General features: G+C 44.1%; 1 protein-coding gene across 2 annotated transcripts in view; it reads right to left on the reverse strand.

The window, feature by feature from the left end:
• Positions 1-19557, reverse strand: part of PELI1 (pellino E3 ubiquitin protein ligase 1) — a 76442-nt gene that overhangs the window by 34626 nt on the left and 22259 nt on the right. The window lies entirely within an intron of this gene.

Raw genomic sequence — 19557 nt, forward strand, 5'->3', positions numbered from 1 at the left:
TATATATATATATACTGAATTCCCAAAGTCTGCTGGAAAAGGCTTCCTCACCACAAATATAAAAGCAAAAATTTAGATAACACATGACTGTATTGTACACATATAACTTTATAGAATCTACCAGCATAGCAGATTCCTTCTCTCTCTCCATAGTTTCTTTCCAGAGTCCTCAGCAGCCCCCTTTTTGGGCTGCAGGAACCTCCACAACAGATTTTGTAGACATGCAAGTCAGAGCAAGGAAAAGACAGGAAAAGCTCATTACAGAACAAGAGCCAAAGCCCACATGTGCATTGTTGGATGTAACCACTGGTTTCAAGCTGTTCAAAAGGAATGTAGCTTAAGATTTGCCAAAGGGCATTAGGAGCAATTTTATTTATTTGTACACTCCAGAGATGGTAAGAGACTCCACAAAGTTCCAGCTTCTAAACAAAGAACACATTCAGCCCAAACCATCCTTGTTTAGGCTTTGATATATTGTAAAGAACTGCTGTAATGCAATTTGAAAATGTTTCTTCTAGTTTTAATTTTCTTAAAAAGATACTGACTATTAGAAAGAAGATAAAAGACTCAATAATTGGGTTCATACATTGCAGTAAGCTATGATTTGTTGAACTATGGTTTATTGAATAAATAAAAATCGATTTAGACAATGGGCTAAATCAAAACCAAATATTATGGCTTAACCCAATCTTCATAACAGATCAATGGCTCTATTCAAACATAAAGCAAAAGTATGATTTAGCACTATGTAAATGAAGCTGGGCAAGATTTTGTCTACAGTACTCTTCTTTTCAACAACAGAATCAGAAGCTTGCACTTATATTTTGACAAATTATAGTTCTAGCATTATATCCAATCCTAGAAAACCAGTGAATTAAAAATTTATGATTTTTAATTCACTAGTTTTCTTGTTAATTAATAACTCAAAAAATCAGGTTCATTGGGTCACTGGTTAGTTTGTTTTGATAAATTATTTATCCCAATTTAGAAACACTTTGCTATGCTGCTTATTTCTTCCATATGTACCTGCCAGAGAGGAAAACAAATGCTTTCTATATCTCAATGAATATGTTACATTGACATTACATTATTGCAAACCAGATTATAAAGTGAAGAAAACGGACGTTGCTTACCTGAACGTCCCTTCTCGACGCGCAGCTGGAGAATCCAAAGCTTCGGGTTGTTCAGTAGTTGATAGCCTACACTGAGTGTGTTCCTTTAAGAGATTTCTCTTCAGACACGCCCACTTGCTCAACAGAGTCCCAGTTTTGTTCACGAAGTAAGGAGCAGTAGAGCGTCAGGAAGGAATGTCCAGCAGCCAAGCTGGGTGGGTTGGATTCTCCAGCTGCGCGTCGAGAAGGGACGTTCAGGTAAGCAACGTCCGTTCTCCAACGCGCAGCTTGGAGAATCCAAAGCTTCGGGATTTACCCAAGCAAGTTCAGACAGGGAGGGAACCTGGCTGCTGTACGTCGTCTGAAGAGTTGCATACAGCTTGGAGCACCCGGCGGCCGAAGGATGCCTCCGCCGAGGCAAAGGAATCCACCTTGTAGTGCCTGATGAAGGGATTCAAGGATGACCAGGTGGCCGCTCTGCAGATGTCAGAGATGGAGGCATTAGTGGCCCAGGCGGCCGTTGTGGCGGCGCTCCTGGTAGAATGTGGAAGAATCCTCTGCGGAATTGGTCTATTCCGAGCTGAATAAGCCTTGGAGATGCAGGACTTAATCCACCTCCCAATGGTTGTGGAGGATACCTTCCGGCCCATGGAGGAGGGCAGAAAGGAAACGAAGAGCGATTCTGATTTCCGGAAATGCTGTGTTCGTTTAATATACCTGCGCAGGGCCCGTCTGACATCTAGCAGGTGCCAGTCTGCTTCCCGAGGATGTCGAGGATCGGGGCAGAAGTCCGGAAGGATTAATTCCTGGGCTCGATGGAATGTGGAATTTACTTTAGGCAGGAATGAGGGATCTAGTCTTAGTACCACGCGATTTGCATGGAAGACACAAAGGTCGCTTCTCACCGACAGTGCAGCTAGTTCGGATACACGGCGAGCCGAAGTAATCGCGACCAGAAACGCCACCTTAAGAGACAGAAAGCGGAGGCTGATGGAGGCGAGAGGCTCAAATGGAGGGTGCATGAGGGCCTGAAGGACCAGAGTCAAATCCCAGGTCGGGTATCGATGTATAACAGGAGGGCGCAGGTTGGATGCCCCTCGCAGAAAATCGCGAATCGTCGGGTCCTGGGAGAGAGGAAGCTTTGCAGAAGTCGAAAGGACCGTACTAAGTGCAGCAACTTGGCGACGAAGAGTGTTAGGCGCAAGGTGCTTGTCCATGCCCCGCTGAAGGAATCCCAGCACTTCGGGAACAGAAGCAGACGTTGGATCCAGGTGGGAGTTAGCACACCAGGAGCAGAAGGAGTTCCAGGTTGCGTTATAAATGCGGCATGTTGACGGCCGTCTTGACGCCTGAATCGTGGGGATCGCATTGCTAGGCACGTTGGCTCGCCTTAGCAAGATCCGTTCAAGCGCCAGGCGGTCAACTGCAACCACTGCGGGTCTGGGTGCAGAATGACCCCCTGGCTGAGAACGATCCTGTTCCCTGGAATCCTCCACGGCCGTGCCACCGACAGGTCCACCAGATCCGCAAACCAGGACCTCCGAGGCCAGTGGGGTGCGACCAGAACGACGTCTGCCCTCTCTGCTATTATCCTGCGGATCAGATGAGGAAGGAGCGGTAGAGGGGGAAAGGCATAGAGGAGACCCCTGGGCCAGGGAGAGGCGAGGGCGTCGACTCCCTCCGCCTGAGGGCACTGGTACCGGGTGAAGAACCTGGGTAGGTGAGTGTTGTCGCGGCTGGCAAATAGATCGATCAGAGGCGTGCCGAATCTGCGGACGATCTCGGCGAACAGATCTGGGTGAAGTCGCCACTCGGCGTGGTCCAAGTGTTGCCTGCTGAGCCAGTCCGCTGTGATGTTCGTGGTCCCGGCGATGTGCTCCGCCACAAGGGACAGGACGTGCGTCTCCGCCCAGATCAGCAGTAGGGTCGTTTCCTCCATCAATGGACCCGAGCGCGTCCCCCCCTGGCGGTTCACGTGCGCCTTTGCTGTTACATTGTCCGTGCGTATCAGGACATGGTGCCCTGACACAATCTGCTGGAACCGTTGGAGGGAGAGGCGGATCGCACGGAGTTCCAACCAATTGATCTCGTTTAGGCTCTCCTCTGCTGACCACGTTCCCTGGGCAACGTGGGATAAAAGATGACCTCCCCATCCCGTCAGGCTGGCGTCCGTTGTCACTACCAGGCGCTGTAGATTCTGGAAGTAGCTGCCCTGATGTAGGCTCTGGGAGGACCACCAGAGGAGAGACCTTGAGACCTCTGGCGGGAGGGAAACTAGTGTGGGAGAGTTGCTCCTCCTGGCTCTCTGAAAGGGGAGGAGGAACCACTGGAGCTGGCGCGAATGGAATCTCGCCCAAGGGACGACAGACAGGCAGGAAATCATTTTGCCGAGCAGGCGGGACAGGAGCAGCAAGGTCACCTTCCGAGAGGAGAGGACCTGTGATGTTAATGACTGGAGACTGGAACGCCGGTCCGTTGACAGGAACACCTGGCCCTTTACGGAATCTATTATTGTCCCTAGGTGAAGGATGCGAGTAGTGGGCTGCAGTTGGCTCTTCGGAATGTTGAGGGAGAAGCCATGATGACGAAGGCAGCGACACACCACTTCTAGGTCTCGGGATGCCCGGGCCGGAGAAGGGGAGAGCACTAGGATATCGTCCAAGTAGCAGTGGAGGCGGACCGGATGTTGACGTAGATGGGCCGCCACTGCTGCCAGGAGCTTTGTAAAGGTCCTTGGGGCGGAGGAGAGGCCGAAGGGCATTGCTCTGTATTGGTAATGCCTGTTGTTGTAGGCAAAGCGTAGGAAACGACGATGGGACAGTCGTATGGGTACGTGGAGGTACGCTTCTTTCAAATCGATAGAGGTCATCCAGTCCGATGGTCGAATGGAAGCCAGAATTGATCAGAGGGACTCCATTTTGAACTGATGATATACTATAAATTCGTTCAGCCTCTTGAGGTCTAGGATGCCCCTGTGACCCCCGGATGATTTGGGGACCAGGAAGAAAATTGAATAGAAGCCGGTCCCGCGATGATGGTGGGGAACCGGTTCGATGGCTTGGATTTGAAGCAGGTGATGGATTTCTGCCTCCATTAGCTGGCGCTTGTCCAGGTTGGGAGAAATAGGGCATTGGACAAAGTGTGAGGGAGGTCTGGAGCGGAACTCCAGGGTAAGGCCAAGACGGATTGTTTGGAGCACCCAGGCGTCCGACGTCGAGATCTCCCACTGGGGAAGAAAATGAGTCAGACGGCCGCCAATGGGAAGATGGATGTAGTCACTTCCCTCTTCTAAAGGTACGGGAGCCCGTACCTCGAAATGGCCGTTTGGTCGCTGGGGCCTTTCGACCACGGTCTCTGAAGGCGGGTCTATCGAAGGGACGGTTGAATCCTTGAGAATAGGGCCTTGAGGAGAAGGACCCCGAAGGGCCGGAGTCGTTCCGAAAGGGCTGCCTGGTGAAGTAGGACGATGGTCTACGATCTGCCCTCTTATATGAGGATGGCATCACCTTCCGTTTATCCTTGTCCTCGACAAGGATGGGGTCTAAGGCCTCTCCAAAAAGGCGGGAACCCTTATATGGAGTTGAAGCGAGGCGCCACCTAGACTTGGCATCAGCTCTCCAATTTTTAAGCCATAATAGACGGCGAGATGTGACGGACGACACCAGGGCGCGCGAAGCGAACTTCGCGGCATTGAGCGAAGCGTCCGCCGTATATTCAGTAGCCGCCACCAGTTTGTTGACGTCTTGGCGGAGGCGTGAATCCGCCGGGGGAAGGCACTCGTGAAGTTGGCGGAGCCAGATTAGGCAGGCACGGCTGAAGAAAGAAGCAGAGGTGGCTGCCCTAACCGCCCAGGCGGCCGCGTTGTGAGTACGTCGGAAGTTAAACTCAGCTTTTCGGTCCTCTGAGCGCAAACCGTCGGCGACGTCGTTGGAAATTACAGAGGAAGCCGTCAGATTGGCCACTGGCGCGTCTACAGTCGGTAACTGAAGGAGATCTTGGAGACTAGGCGCCGAACAATAAAGTTTTTTGTCTAGCCCGGAAGGAGCGGGCAAGGATGAGGGTGTGGTCCAGGATCGTTGGACCACCTCAGAAAAAAGCTGTGGACACGGAATAAAGTCCGCTTGCGCCTTAGGTGCCGTAAACAAGGCCTCATGTTGTTGAGAGGAACCGGGCTGATCAACTTGAGAGACCGGGTCAGCCATATTTGTGGCCAACTTGGCCTTGCGCAGGAGCGATTTGAATAACGAGGGTCTAAAGAGCCCAGAGAAGGCTGGCTTTTCGGGTGGCATATCTGCATCATCAGATAAATCCATATCCGACGGGTCGCACTCCCCCTCCTCCGAAGACGACTCCTCGTGGTGACCATGGTCCAGATACAGCTCGGACTCATGCGTCATAGCCTGATACTGGGTAGGGGCCTGTTGAGGGTCCCGGGCCAGAGGAGGAGGAGGAAAACGTGGCTGAGGCCAGGCTCCATATGGTGCAGCCCGTTGAGAAGTCGCTGCCAGTGTTCTAGAAACCGTGTCAGAGATGATCCGCTGAATATCATACTGAGAAGGTGGAGGAGCTGCCTCCGTGGCGCGCAAGCCTGCCGCCGTGGGAGTAAAGGTCGCCTCCGGCTGAGACCGTCGAGGAAGAATGGCAGCGCACGAGAGGTCCACGGGCTCTATGCAGTGAGTCGATAACGCCTCAGGGAAAACTTCCATGTTTGGCGATGGAAACAACGGTTGTTGAGGAGCCTGATGGACGGGCTGGACCGTAGCTTCGACAACGGGCGAGAGTGGCGTAGGTAAGTGTGCGAAAACAGCTTGTGCTGACTGGTTGCGCGCTTTCTCGAACTGGCGCTCCAGAGCCTTGTATCTCCTGGAGGCGTCCTTGTCTGCAGCTGATGAGTGCTTTGTCTTTTTAGAGCGTGGAGCAGCCGATGAAGATGAATGTGAAGCGCGTTTACGGGACCGTTTACGTTGCTTGGCCTGGTCGTGAATGCGCTCGGGAGAGCTGTTGTCCTCCAGATCGGATGAGAGAACACGTTCAGCCATGTTGTAACCTTTGTTTCCTTTTCCTTTTTTTTTTTTTTTTTGTTTAGAAGGGAGGAAGATGAAGATTCAGTAAGTATTCAATTTGTTGATTATTAGCCCTTTTATTTATTTATTTATTTTTTTATTTTTTATTTTATTTTATTTATTTATTTATTTTTTTTTATAACAGGAAACAGTTGAAGAACTACTGAGTAAATGAAGATAGCCCAGGGCTAGCAGGTAAGTCTTTTCTTCTAATTTTATTTTAGAAGTAGAGGCTGGGGGGAGGAATTTGGGGGGGGGGTATGGAAGCCGTGCAACTAGCCGATTGCTCCAAAGAGACAGGCTAGTAGGTCCCCCTATGCTTGCAATCAGAAGACCGGCCTCTGCAACTCACTGCGCCTGCGTGAGGCTGTCACCAGGCAGAATTTTACAGCCGTTAGAAATCCTCTCTTGTCAGGCAGAGAAAATGGCGCCAAACAGGGCTTGCAGAGCGAGGGCGACAGAAGGAATGGGGGGGGCTGTTCCCTTTTGAAAGAGCAGAACGGCGATAAGATTGAGCCCAGAACGGAGACCCAGCGTCAGGAAGAGTCCTTGTGGGGGGAGGAGGAAGGCCAAGGGGCGCGAGCTGCGCTGATCGCAGCTCCCAGCGCTGAGGTGAATAGGAGGAAAAGGCGCGCGCTTTAAAAGGCAGTCCAAGCGACGACGCCTAGAGCCCTTAGAAAGGTTGCAAGCCGAGAGAGAAAACAGCCGAAGGCTCAGAAGCGCTTCCCCGGCTGTCTAGATTGATGGGAGAGCGCTCCAGCGATGAAGGGGCGCACGTGGGGCGCTCCGGCGCTCGAGGATTGCTCCGGCGACGAGGCGTCCGTGGGGGAGGAGGCTGCAGCGATCCCTGCGATGGCGACGGCGTGCGATCACTCAGAAGTGATCCAAACGCCAGGAAGCCCTCAGGACGATTAAGGGAAAGGGAGAGAGACGCCACTGAGCATAGGGCGTCAATCTCCAGCCGCCAAGGTGAAGTTTAGTCCAGACGGTGAGGGCGGCAATTTAAAGAGGGCAGTCAATATGCAAGTGTCAGGGAGATGGGAAGAAACTGACAGCTTGCCTGAAGCAGCAGGCAGACTCACCACCGGCAATTATAGAAAGGAGAGGACTGGAATTGGAGAATCCAAAGTTTCTGGAACAGTTCAGATAGTAATCAGAGAAATTTTCAGACAGTGTCACAGGCTCAACTGAGTGAACTAAACTGGGACTCTGTTGAGCAAGTGGGCGTGTCTGAAGAGAAATCTCTTAAAGGAACACACTCAGTGTAGGCTATCAACTACTGAACAACCCGAAGCTTTGGATTCTCCAAGCTGCGCGTTGGAGAATGCACACACCAAAAACTTCTCAAGTATTTGTATTCTCAAATGTTTGTACTATGAGCATGAAATAAAATTAGAAATATATTCTTACACTATGGGTAGTATACAGAATGAATACCAAGATTTCTTCGACATATAAAAAACCCCCACCATACCATAATACATTTATAATAGTTCTAAATGTTAACATGTTCAAGGAGAAATGTGTTTAAAAGGAGGTGGTTTCTGAAGATATCAGGTCCACAAGCAATACAGATCTAAATCATAAATTCAGAAGCCTACTGAAAGTCAGATCAGTATCACTGCACTGGATGATGTGTGATTCTGGCAGCTCTTGCTCACCCATAGACAGAGTGCTGCATTCTGAGCCAACCTGAAAATCAGCTGTGTGTGTTTAATGTAGTATGCATTGCATTATATGGTAGTAGAAGTCCATACAGTCATGGCTAACAAGTGACAGAATCTCCCACTTCAGGCAAGGCATATTAGCTAAAGCTGAACAAAATCCCAACTAACCATTTGCTTGTCCAGCAACCATGAATCTAGGAGGGCAGACTTGCTCCATCAGGGAGGGTATTATCTCAAAAATATGGTTTGTTGACAAACAGTGCCTCTACCTTGAGGGATTCCACTGCAGCTTGTATCTTCCTATGGAGTCCTTCACAGCCTCTAAACATGTAGCCTCTAAACATTTCTGCCTTACCTAGTCAAGATGTATATCTGAGTATTACCCATATTTTGGTAATTCCTCACACTGAACTGATTGATGAACATTTTTGTATTTTTAATAGCAATTTCATTAAAAATGACAATAGTAAAAAAAAACCCTACAAACAAAAAAAAATAGAAGTTGAAAGAAAAAAGTGCAGAAAAGAAACTGAAAGAAAAATAATAAAGGAAAAGAAATATATAATAAATGACTTCTCCCTTCACCACAAATATAAACAATTTTGGTAAATTATCACGTTCTCTTAAAATACAACAATGATCTCTTCTTTCTATATCCCATCTCGTGTTATGACCCAGGGCTGGGTGCGTAAGCAAGACAGGCGATGTGTAGGCTTATCCCCCTTTATTGAATCAACCTTTCCCTAAAGTCCCCATTGTTCACTTTCAGTCCACAAGCAAGGCTCTAACGCGCGCACACACCTCAAGCAGTTTCTGGGATGCGAGAAGTCCAAGGGAGCGGCACAGCCCTGAGAACAAAACTAGGCTAGGAACCTTAGCCACAGGAGTCTTCGTAGCCCAGAGAGTTTGCCAGGAACACAGCACAACCCAGAGCGGAGCTGTGTTGCTGCGACCTCACCAACGGCAAGGTTAGGCAAGGCAAGGCAAGGCAAGGCAAGGCAAGGCAGCAAATCATCGGTAACAGTAAGGCTTCTCACCTCACTCAGTCATCTTGCACCCTCCCTTTCTCTCTGGCGACCCTTCTAAGGTCCAAGAGACCTGGATCTGTCTTGTCCTGCTCCTGCAGTTATTCCTCCTGGGCCAGAGAGGTTCATCCTCGGAACTGGGCTCTGACAGGGCCATGACATCTCTTATCTATAAACAAATCTTTAAAACTTCATTTCAGTCCTGATCAGCAACAGTTGTTTAAGGGTAACCAGAGATAACATACGTATTTAACCTTGATCAAATGAATCAACTTTATATACCTTCCTTTTTCTTTGAACAATAGGATCTTCAGTTCCTCCAAATAATATCCTAGAACAGGGGTCCCCAACCTTTCGGACCTCAGGGACCACTAAATTTGTAATTTTAAATTCCGCGGACCACTAATATGATCTGCCTAATGACCGGCTGGGTAGGCGTGGCTAGGTGGTCGTGTGACTGGGTGGATGTGGCCAACTCAATGTGACTCACATCAAGGGGCACCTCTCCAGCCTCTACTCGCCCCTCCCACCCATTCCTCTCTTGCTTGTCTTGCTCCTTAGGGTCCCAACAGGAAGCAGTTGTTGGAGCTAAGCAGCCACCAACGAGAAAGTGTTGGCAAAACAGTTCAAATTGAATCTGACCAAGAAGAAGGCTCAGCAGAAGCACCTCACTGAGGACTATGAGCATAGGCTTTCCAAGCAGAGGGAAGACCTGTGGGAGTGCAAGATCAGATACTGGCGCTTGTAGGCTCAGTGGGATGAAATGGTCAGCCAGTTCCAGGCCATGATGCAGTCCCACTGGAACAAGATCCTTCGGCTCTTCGCCACCAGTGGCACTTGCCTCCAGCCTTTGCCCAAAGCCCTGCACCAGGAGGCTGAAGCAGACCCCAAGTCTGAATTTCTGCTCCCCCTCCGACCCACACAAAAAGACCCCAAAAGGGGAGACTCTCTGCAGCAACACAAACGTTAATTGCACATATCCGGCCAGGGGCCATAGTTTGAGGACCCCTGATTTAGTGCAATATAAAAAATGCAAATAATTTTTCTGCAGACCACCAACATTTTCTCACGGACCACCAGTGGTCCACGGACCACCAGTTGGTGACTACTGTCCTAGAATTTGATTTCTTTTAATGTTTTTATTTGTCCCTTCTTACAAAATTCTTCAAAGTTTCAACAAGTGTCTTTGTAAATAGAATATAAGAAAGTTATTCAGGTCACTCTTTCGGTTTGTTATTTGCATATCCCTTTTAATTATCCAGCTTCTTTCATATGTTGAGTATAACATCTTTTTCCATATCATTCTTGTAGCCTGCCATTTTAAAATCCACTGTCAGATCAATCTCAGTCTTATTCAGTAAAATGTGTTCCCCTTTCATAACATCTTTTTACAATATTACAAGGCAGTAACTATTGCTTTGATCTCCCCTTCCCACAACTAAAACTGCCCACTCAAAGAAAAGCAGAAGCATTGTAATGCCTCTGCTGTATGTGCAATTTGTTTGCTAGACAGGCTCAGATATTCAATCCTGAGTGGAGCCTGAGTGGCGCAGCAGACTAATGCTACTGTTAAAGGTAGTATTTAGCTTCCAGCTGCCTGCAATTACCGCGAGTTCAATTCTCACCAGGCTCAAGGTTGACTCAGCCTTCCATCCTTTCTAAGGTGGGTAAAATGAGGACCCGGTTTGTGGGGGCATTAAGCTGACTTAGTATAAAATATACAAAAGTATGAAGGCTATTGCTTAACGCCTTGTAAACTGGCTTGAGTCTCTGGAGAAGGGCGGCATATAAATCAAAATTTAAAAAAAAATCCACATTCTCTCAATTGAGAGTTGGCTCTTAATCATATACCAAATCAGATTACCCCAGCCCCTCCTTCTGCTGAACATAAAATATTTATTCTTTTTTAAATCAGAAGCAAAGCTGTGAGCTGAAGCTAGAAATGAGTAAAGCTTACCATCTCAAAGCAGCTTCCAATTAAAGTTTGGAATTTCCCAGAGTTTGGAAATCCAGGAAAACTGAAGCAGAGGAACTGATGTTATAGTATAGGCACTGTTATTTCAGAAGAAATAGGTAAGTCTAGACAGGAACTTGCATTAGGGTCTTAATTTATCCTGTGCTGTGTTGGTTTGATATTTTTATTCCTCTGAACAAATTATGAAATTAAGTATGTTACCTCAGCCTTTTTTCCATTTGTCAGACTGTATATGGAGACAAATTTTCTATGAACTTTACTGTATTTGCTAACATTAATTTGAAACTTCTATCCATCATCATTTTATGAAATGTTGAGGCAGGTAATTAATAATTTGTAGGAAACTAGTCTAATCTTGTACTCTGCCTGGAGCATTGCATTTTCTTTTCTATGTTTCTTTTAACCAACTGTTTTACTGGAATGGGAACAGCTCTGGAACTTGTTCTCTTTCCCTTTGAATGTTTGCATTTTCATACTCTGTTAATAAGGGTTTTATGTATTATGTTTTCTTCTGTTTAATAAGATTTAATTTGTTGATCTCTGGTGATATTACTCTATAGCCCAAGGAAGCAAGGAAGGGTTGAATCATTTAGTCACATACCTCTATGCTACACAGTCAGGGGCTTACACTATTGAAATGTTATTTTTTGGCAAGTTTACTTTGAATCAAGTGAAATGCAGCACAGATTATAAGACTTCTGTTGTCAAGCTATTGATAGCTCATTAATGTATGTATACCTCAAAAAATAAAGTTCTCATAGAGGCTTCTTTATTCAGACTTACTGAAAGGAGAAAAGGATTAAGGTGACAAAAAACTCAGCAACTAAAACATTTCAGAAGTCATTTTATTTTCCAGTATGGTAAGGTTGGAAGTTCTCAGCCGTTTAACCATGGCCTCTATGGGAATTGGAGAAGGAGCCATTCTTTTAGCTGATAAGAAGAGAAGTGCCCAAAATGGGAATATTTCTCCAGCTCAGAACCTACCTTTATGCCTAAGTTATGGGATGGAGGCCATGTAAAATGTCCCTTGGAAGATAGGATGGTGACAGTGGGAACTACCAAGCCACTATCTCAAAGCAGGAGGAATGGTGAGTATGTGAAAATCCATAACGGTTAGGGTTCAACCAGTCTGCTATAGTCCCCGTTCCCAACCTTTGCATCATTTATTGCTCTGGTTGATGATAGGGTCTGTTTAGAAGGACCAAGAGGGATGCAATCTCTCAACCAAGTTCCTAGAAAGATCATCAACCAGAGCAATTAATGGTATTTCTAACCTATGATCAGAATTGAACATTTACTGCTGAAAAGGGTCAAGATAATCCACCTCACCTAGAACATTCTGTAATTGCAGTCCTACCACGTTCTCAATCTTTTCTAGCCTTACATAAAACCAAAAAAGGCCTTTTTAGGAGGGGTACATCACCACCTTTTTCAAAGTAATTTTATTATAGCAGAAGAAATGTTTTGGACAAGAAAAAAGACCCCTTACTTCTGTCTTAGATGATATTTGCTAGCACATCTTCAAACAATCATCAGGAATCAATTTTTACCAAAGGTGTGTGTGTGTTTGTGTGTGTGTTTAAATATATTTCACAATACCGTAGTAAGATAGGTAAATATAGAAAATCAAACACTTATAATACTAGGCTTTTCTATGGAAAGTCCCATTTAACAGAAAGAAATATACCCCGTTTTCCCCAAAATAAGACATCCCCTAATAATAAGCCCAATCAGGCTTTTGAGCACATGGCAATAAGGCCAAGCGGTTATTTCAGGCTTCAAAGAAATATAAAACGGGGTCTTATTTTCAGGGAATAACCCAACAAAAGTCTCAAGGAATTATTAGTTTCAGTTCATAGAGATCCCATTACAATCTAAATATTCATCAAGAGGATGATGGTTGTTGTGAGCTGTAAGAATATAAGTGATGGGGTGAGCTCCCGTCACACACTCCAGCTCCTCCCAACCCAGCAATCTGAAAGTGGGTAACCATGAGTAGATAAATGGGTACCACTTTGGTGGGCAACTTTACAGAGTCATAAAAGGAGCCCCAAACTGGATGTCCCCCAGGCAATGGTGATGTCATCGGCAAATTCTTTCATCACGGAAGCATGGAACTATTAGTATAGTTGCCTATTATCAGAAAAGCAGTTAACAATTCTAAAGTAATAGTTTACTGCTGACAGAAACCTGGCCAAGAGCATAGGGGCACTTCTGGCATGAACCAAGTGGATTCTATAGCAGGAAACCTTCATTGACAGAGAAAAGGCTTTCCTATCTCTGAAGCACTCTTTTAAACTGGGAGAAAAATCTTAGCAGCTTCTTTTTTCCAAGATCTTAATTAGGTGAAGGACTGCCTCTCTAGTTGATCTGTTTGGAACAGCAGACAACTAACAGGGATTTCTTCCCCTTATTCCAAGACTGCAGAACAAATAAGATCAATGTTGTAAAGGCACCATGATCTAAAGGGTTGCTCTGTAAATTCCTGGTTTTTTTTCCAGTGGTATCCAAGTGGAACACCAAGTAAGATGCACAGTGGATAGGTGATTCATTCTGGCCTTGGAAGGCTTGATTCATCACACTAATGGACATGAGGGAGGAACATCCATGCCCCTTCCTGAAGTGACAAAACATCCTAACCCAGGGTGCAACAATGCATCCAGACTCAAATAACTACTATAACTACAATTATATGCAAATTGAAACACAGATCTTCCATGTTTGTAATACAGTCTATCTTAATCCCAAGGAATTACTTCTATCAGTTAACTCTGTGCATTTTTGAACAGGGGTACAAAAAGAAAAACTTTTGATTTTCAGGTTTCCTGAAGGTAGAGCTTTATAAAGGAATACAGAAATAACCTCAAGGAAAGAATGCAAAAAATGTTGAGCAGATTGTCTCAGTCTCCAGAAAAGAAAAAATATGAGAGAAAAAAGATAATTCTGCTTTCATTCTGTTTGATGTGAGAGGGAGTAGAGGAATATTCCATAATGCTTCCAAAATGCTGCTGTTATTCTCTATAACAATAAAATGGAGTTCCAATAATCATTGTGTTGTCTGTTTTGTGATTGGCTTATCTCAAAGGGCTGACAGTCTGAAGAGGGGATAGAGGCATATCTGCTGCATAGACAGGCAGTCAGTTCAGACTCTGTACTCCTCGGGGGGCAAAGAGCAATATTTTTACATGCACCATTTCTTTAAGGGTGTGCTCTTTTCATCTCCAGTGATTCACTGTTTCTTCACATGGGACTTACCATGATGTCAGAGCCTCAGTGACTTCCACACTTCAAAACTATTAGATCTCCATTACCATTAATAAAGGACAGTTTTCTTAATTGCTCTAATCTTGATTTGGAGAGTTAAAAAACTAAGGACACCTTCGGGGATATAAGTATACATGTGGTCAATCTGGACAAAATGGCTTTTAAAAACATTTCCCTACTTCATGTTCATGTTCAATTCCAGTTTCACTGAGTGCAAGAGATTGTGCTTCACAGCTTATTTTACACTCAATCCACCCTAGAGGTCAGAGATGGCTCAAGCCAGAGGTTTGGAAGATTCTGACCATCTACTTCAAATATACACTGAAAGGAAAAAGTGCCTGACTATCAAGCAGGAGATCAGGCAAAGTAAGTTTTTCTGCTTCACAATTAGTAGATCGGTTGAAAAAATTTCAAGTTGGAAGAACACGATCTGGTAACAGATCTATTTGATACCAAAACAAGAGATAGATGGAAATTGGGCCTCCTGTAAATAAAATGTCATTGCAAAGCTTGGGGTGGAGAAGGATGAGCAAAAATGTGAACATTGATTTCCCTATAGATAAGATTTTTGTTTGAAATATAGCAGCTACTGCAATTCTATTGTAATGGCTTCGTGGCCATTTTCTATAATGACACTTATCAAAAGTTCTGGATTACAGTGTTCTTGTTTAATTGATTCCAGTCCAGCTTTCCAGGAACTCAGTATATTGAACATAGAGGTTTCCTCCATAGGACAGTTAGGTTTTTGCCTTTTAGCTTGAGGAGATGGAATTTCATATTGATTCCATCTTCCAATGACCAGAAAACACATCACAGAAGTCCAGCTACTATTCACACTTCAGTAGGGAGAGCTAGACTTAAGACAAAAAGCAGTGTTTCTTTACATAGTCATTCATATGGCAAGAATACTGTACTATTTGGATGAGCAACTTTGTCCATGTGCTACAATTTAAGTACAGATCAGACATCATGCTTTACCAGCAGGGAGCTTATAAAACTCATGAGGGAAGTGCATACTTACAACTGTGAGGAAGGAGGGAACATAAAGTTTCTCAGTCACATAGATGTGTTGTCCAGTAGTGGGATTCAAATCCCGGAGCTACTGGTTCGCTATTGGGAGCACGTGGGGCACACGCGCTTGCTTTGTGAGCGTGCGGCCCTTCTGCGCATGCGCAGAGCATTTTTGATGATGTCTGGGTGGGTGGAGCCTCCCGCCGCCGTTACCAGTTTACCTGAACCAGGGTGAACCAGTAGCAACCCACCCCTGCTGGTGTTGTTGTTAGTTGCAAAGTCATGTCCCACCCATCGCGACCCTATGGACAACTTTCCTCCAGGCCTTCCTGTCCTCTACCATTCCCCAGAGACTATTTAAGCTCACGCCGACTGCTTCAGTGACTCCATCCAGCCACCTCATTCTCTGCCGCCCCTTTCTTCTTTTGCCCTCCATCTTTCCCAGCATTAGGCTCTTCTCCAGTGAGTCTTTAGACGTACATAGACATACATACACATATTTCACAAACTCATTCCAGATATAAGAATCTCAAGTTTTCCATACCAAAAATGTCATAGTGAAGGTAGGATTTCAGCTCAGATTGCTTTTTGAAGGACACACTGCAATAGAATTAACTTTCCTCCCTGAATGTAATAGTGATTTGCTTGAAGATTTGCTTGAAGCTAGGGGATTCTGATTTTCTGATTTTTGGCTGGAAGAAGAGGCTTCTTCTTCTTCTTTTTTTTTTTTGTCTTCCCCATTGCCTTCCATTGTAGTAAGATAGTAAATTCCAGATAGTAAGTTCTATCCTTTATGCATCTGTTTCTGTTAAGAGCATCATCCGAAAATTCTATCTAATCCAATATTCTTCTTCTGCAGTGCTTAAAAAATGCCAATCCAATCTTATTGCTTGATTCCCCCCCACCAAAAAAACCCCTCTCACACTCTTTTTACTCTCTATTCCTTGCCATTGGATAAATATGGGAAAGTAGAGGGTTTCCCCTCCCCCCCAAGGGGCAAGGTTTGTCTTCAGTGTTTTTCAAGGGTACTGGTAATCCTCAATTTATGACCACTGCTGGGACCAGAACTTTCACTGCTGAGTGAGGCAGTTGTTAAGTAAGTCAGACCCTATTTTACTACTGGTTTACTACAGTTAAGTTAGTTACAGTAGTTGTTAAGTAAATCATGAGGTTGTTAAGTCCATCTTTCTTTTCCCATTGATTTTATTTGTTGGAAGCCCCCCAGTGGTGGGATCTTCCCGGTTTAACAACCGGTTCCGTGATCACGCACTTTGCTGCGCCCGTGTGCGCAGTTTGAAGAAATCTTCACTTCCGTGTTTCTTTGGAGGAGTAACACAGCTGATTTGCTTGGCAACTGGCTCTGCCGTGCGAATCAACTGAGGAGATAAAGGTAGGAAAATAACGCGGGCAGGCAGGCCCAGCTGATCATCGGAGCTACCGGTTCGCCCGAACTGGTAGAATACCACCACTGAAGCCCCCTACAAAGTTCATAAATGGCGATCATGTGAACCCAGGTTGCTGCAGCTATTGTAAATACATGCCAGTTGCCAAGCACACAGATTTTGATCACATGACTGAGGGAACACTGCAATGGTCATAAGGGCGAAGACCAGTCATAAGTCACTTTTTCCAACACCATTGTAGCTCTGGTCATTAAACAAATGGTCTTAAGTCGTTGACTACCTGTGTTTTTTATTGATTCTGATATTTGGGGTTACTTTGATTGCTGATACCTCCCCTTTGGGTGTACACTACACCCAGAGTGTAGCAGAGAAGACATGAATCCGTATTAAAAGGATTAGAGGGAATAATTAAATTTGCTGTGTGAACTCCATTGGGATCAAATCTCTAATTACTTTCAAAGCTTTTTACTTGAGAGTATGTTTTATGTATTTCATTATTTATTGTTGTAGGCTTACCTGGGAAATACCATGTTTCTGATTGGGTATTTAAGTAGGTTTCTGACAAATCCCTGAAACTACAACATTGTCCAACAGGATTAGTTTCTACCATTGACTTACAGGGCATTCAGGAAGTATTCAAACTCCCTTCACTTTTGTCAATTTTGTTATGCTGCAGCCTGATTCTACAATTGTTGAAATTCATTTTTTCTCATTAATCTACACTCAATACCCCAAAATGACAAAGTGAAAATGGAATTTTAAAAATGTCTTTGTATCCTTGCTTTGCACCAAAAACAATTTGATTTTTTTCTTTCTTCCAAAGAAGAATATGAGGTTAGATTTTGATGATGGTCCACTTCCCAATTCTGAAGAATTAATCTGTCATGCCACCAGTTCCAGTTCCAAAGTGACAGATTTGGAAGCAAACAGAAGGAGGTTCCTAGCTATATCTACCACAATTTCTGTTGTTTTGGCATGTTTCTTGATATCATCTCCTAGGAACTAATTATCAACCAACAATTCTGGGAGGAAATAATTTGAACGTACCAATGGGAGTCCGGAGAAAATAGCTGCATTCTTGAGCTCTCTTCTGCTCAATGGGTTCTACAAGCACCTCTGATCTTTCCAGAATTTTCTGGAAAGTTAAGGATATTTCTGGATAGGTATCACCAGCTATTTCATAGTTCCATAGGTAGAAGATACAATTTGCTTTCCACTAAAGATGTCACAAGCCATTTTCTACTCTCCCTTGGCTACTTGGGAAACGGAGTATGAGAAATGAGCTCTGAGATACATAATCATCATAGTAAGAAAAGCTTCCTATTGCCCCTTGGGATTCTGTAGACACAGTGGTTGTTGGACTGTTGGACGTGATCATCTAACTCTAAGAGGAGTGTTTAACTGGTTAATTAAGGATCACATAATATGATTAAAGTAGGATAATTTGAACTTGGCTATGCATCCACTGAGAACTCTGGATTGATTTGTTTCATGGTCCATTTATTTGTTTTCTTGGTTTTTCATGATATTCCCAGGAATTTTCTCCAAAAACAAAATTCAAACATGCCAATACTCTTGCCAATAAGCTTCCTATTCTGCTTCAGCATATTTCAGGTTATTGATGATTATTCCCCAATTTTAAAATCATGCTAAACTACTTCCAATTCACTTTCCTTTAATGTATATTCAGCATATAGGTTGAATAAACAAAGGAAGAGATTGCAGCCTGGTTTCTCTAACTAGAAAAGATGGAGTTAATCCTCTTCCTGTCACTTTGATCTCCCATGATCAAGAAATAAGCTTGCTATATCCAAATCTATTATACATGGTATTTAAGTGTACAAACTTTAGTAAGAAAATGATCAGTCACTGAATATGGGTATCAACAAAAGCTATAACTGAAAGCGTCTTTTCCTTGAAAACAGACAGCTAAAATAATATAAATATTCCCATCCCACAACTATTACCATATCATTTACCATCTTAAAGGCTGATTCATATATCAAGAGAATATAATTGAAAAGGTTCCTAATCAGTTATATAAAAACTCTATTATGGGAACATTCTGAAAAGCACTTCAAATACTTCTAAAGCCAACATTTTCATAATTGTAGCCTAAGCGGTATAAGATTAGGCTCTAGAATTTTCAAGGTGAGTTACATGCACAGTGGTAGGTAAAGTGTCCCTTGAGTCCAGCTCACCTCCTGATGACTACATGGGCATGTCTATGTTGTTTCCTTGGCAACAATAAGGAAGAAGGTTGTCATTGTTTACTCCCAATAATTTCCAGTTTCCCAGTATAGTTTAAAGTATTGAATGTTCTGGTGATTTCCCACCCAAATACTAACTAGCTAGAGCTTCCCCACCACACCAACAAGTCATGCCCATCAAGCCACACCCACAGAACAAATTTGAATTCCACCACTGAAGTAAATGAGATGTAAACATTAAAAACACAGAGATAAACATATTTCATCCAGTTTTATAAATGCATTCCTTCAGCATTTGCCTCTCCAAAAAGAAATGTCAAACTAAAAAATATTTCCGAAATTTACAGTTTCATCTTCAATAAAATTCTGCAATAGATATTACTGTCTGTTAAACATTGACATACTGCTCTGATTCAGGGTAACTATTTTGCCATTGAAAATGAGAAGTAAAACAGAAGGGAACACTCATTTTCAGCCAAGCCATATTTGAAAGTATTTAGCAGCAAGGTTTTTTTTTTTTACCTCCAATAAATTTTTAAGGGAAAAAAATGAAGAGAAAATTCTAAAGGCTTAAAGCAAACACAGACAAAAGCCTCTCTTAAAGTCAAGGTAATAGTCTATTAACAAAACAGAAAAACCATGCCAAAACCTTTCAGAAATTAGTCAGTGATACTTTCCCACTATATGCTTTGGCTTATGGCTGGCAATTGAGATTTGGTTCCTGAAATTCAACTATTGGGACATTCCTATGATCTCGAGATGGCACTGACACAGCAGTTTCGAACCCTTATCTATTAATGGAATAATAATTGTCCCTACACAGAAAA

This window comes from Pantherophis guttatus, chromosome 1 (assembly GCF_059756535.1).
Source record: "Pantherophis guttatus breed Tessera chromosome 1, ASM5975653v1, whole genome shotgun sequence".
Taxonomy (NCBI): Eukaryota; Metazoa; Chordata; class Lepidosauria; order Squamata; family Colubridae; genus Pantherophis; species Pantherophis guttatus.